At 53.2% G+C, this 2021-nt stretch overlaps 1 protein-coding gene across 1 annotated transcript in view; it reads right to left on the bottom strand.

Annotated features, from left to right (window-relative positions):
- The window catches only part of ACTN1 (actinin alpha 1), a 166974-nt gene that overhangs the window by 33388 nt on the left and 131565 nt on the right, over positions 1-2021 (bottom strand). The window lies entirely within an intron of this gene.

Genomic DNA, 2021 nt, shown 5'->3' with positions numbered 1-2021 from the left:
CCACAGAGATAAACAGCCACTGGAGTCCAGATACACTCACTCCCTGTGAGACGTTCCTGTTGAGAAGCCGCATGGAGATAAGGTGATGGAGCCGGAGCCCTGGAACTGGAGGAGCCACGCGGAGGCCCACGCCAGCGCTGAGATGTTTCTACTACCACTGGATCCACAAAGACTTTCCACCCACTGGCCTGTGATCTTCCTGCAATCCTGAAGTCATTGCATGGCTGCATGAGCCTAAAGAGGAATTTACAGACTAGTATCGACATACGGGGCAATATCAGACTTATGGACTTGATCTGGACTGGGCTGGGTGTTTTCTTAATGTACCATCGCTCTTTGATATGAAGTTCTCTCTGACACACATATGAGTGTCTCTGGATTTGTTTCTCTAGTCAACCTGGACCAACACAGGCTGTCTGCTTGGCCATCAAATGGGTGGTGGGTGCCGGTGCTGGAGGGTCAGCTTCAGCGGCTAAAACCCCACAGCCATTGAGTGGACCCAGACTCATGCTGACGCTAGAGAGGAGCAGGACTGCCCCCTGGGACGCTCTGAGACTGAGCATCTTTAGGGGTGCAGAAAGCCTCATCTCTTTCCCTCAAGCGCAGCTGGTGGCTTTGAGCTGCTGACTTGTGGCTCCAGGCAGAGCCCACACCACCCCCATAGCTTCAAGCACACCCAAATGGTGGAGCTGGCACCAGCCGGGACAGATGTTCCCCCTGTTAAGCACAGGGTCTGCCCTGAGTTGGACAGCAGAAGTGGGGCTGCTGGGAACCCCCAGCTCAGTGTTTCCAGAAGCCTGGGGGCTGCAGGGCTGGTGCTCAGCTCCCACCATGCCATCCTGCCCCCACACATCCAATCTGTCAAGGCCCAAAGCCTGGACCGCCCGCTGTACTTGAACTAGGCCATCTGCCCTCAAGGATGAGCCCACTTGCACTACCAAGGCCTCCTGTGGGTGGTCTCTCCAAGGTGCCCAGTCCACCTCTTGCCACCCACCCCAGGATTTATACTTACTGAATTGTCAACGATGCCAAAGCAGCAGCCCCACTCCAGGAAGCAGGGGAGGCACTTAGGACAAAGAAACTGGGGTGTGCTCAGAGGGATGAGGGGTGGCAGACCCTATTCCAGCAGGAAGGACCTTGTGTTAGTCCAAATTGACTAGAGAAACAAATCCAGAGACACGCGTGTGTATAATAGTTTTATATAAAAATGTAATTGTATATTGAGAAAACAGCCCAGCCCAGTCTAGAACAAGTCCATAAGTCTGATAATAGCCCATATGTCCGATACCAGTCTATCATGTCGATATAAATCTATAAATTCCTCTTCAGACTCACGCAATACATGCAATGACACCGAATACAGGAAGATCACAGGCAAGTGGGTGGAAAGTCTTGTGGATCCAGTGGCGATGGAAGCATCTCAGTGCTGGTGTGGGTCTCCATGTGGCTCCTCCAGCTCCAGGGCCCTGGCTCCATCAGCATAGCTCCACGTGGCTTGTCAGCAGGAATGTCAGTCAGAGAGTGTCCTGCCTCCAGGGAGGAAGACAGGAGTTCCCAGGATTCTCAGGAAAAGACCATGACCACACAGAGGCATGACTGGGTATGACCTGATTGACAGGCTAGACTCCACCCCATAACCTATTTAACAAGTTGACATGAAATTATGTAACTACCACAGACCTCATCCCTAGTGGGAATAAGGTGTATCTGGACCACTGGGTCCCAGAGGAGATGTCAGGTGCACCCCAAGCATGACAGGGAAAGCAGGTAACAGATGAGCTGGTATGCTCGGGCAGGGACCCGGTGGCACTAGGGCATGTGTCTGCCATTCCCGGTCTACAGCTACAGCAAAGCTGTACCCCGCTGGGGCTTCTCCCCACACTGTTTGGACAGAGAAATCAATGACACGCTGAAGGAATTTAGGGTGAGAGAAACTGGGACCCGGTACCACCTCCCCTGTCAATGCTTCAGCTACCGTACTGGCCTCCCCTCCCTCCTACAAACAGACGTGAGGTCACCGA

Source organism: Echinops telfairi, unplaced genomic scaffold, assembly GCF_000313985.2.
Source record: "Echinops telfairi isolate 266 unplaced genomic scaffold, ASM31398v2 ScPeMD7_18;HRSCAF=68, whole genome shotgun sequence".
In the NCBI taxonomy this organism is placed as follows: Eukaryota; Metazoa; Chordata; class Mammalia; order Afrosoricida; family Tenrecidae; genus Echinops; species Echinops telfairi.
Note: the sequence above shows the minus strand (reverse complement) of the source record. Positions and strands in the feature narration are given on the sequence as shown.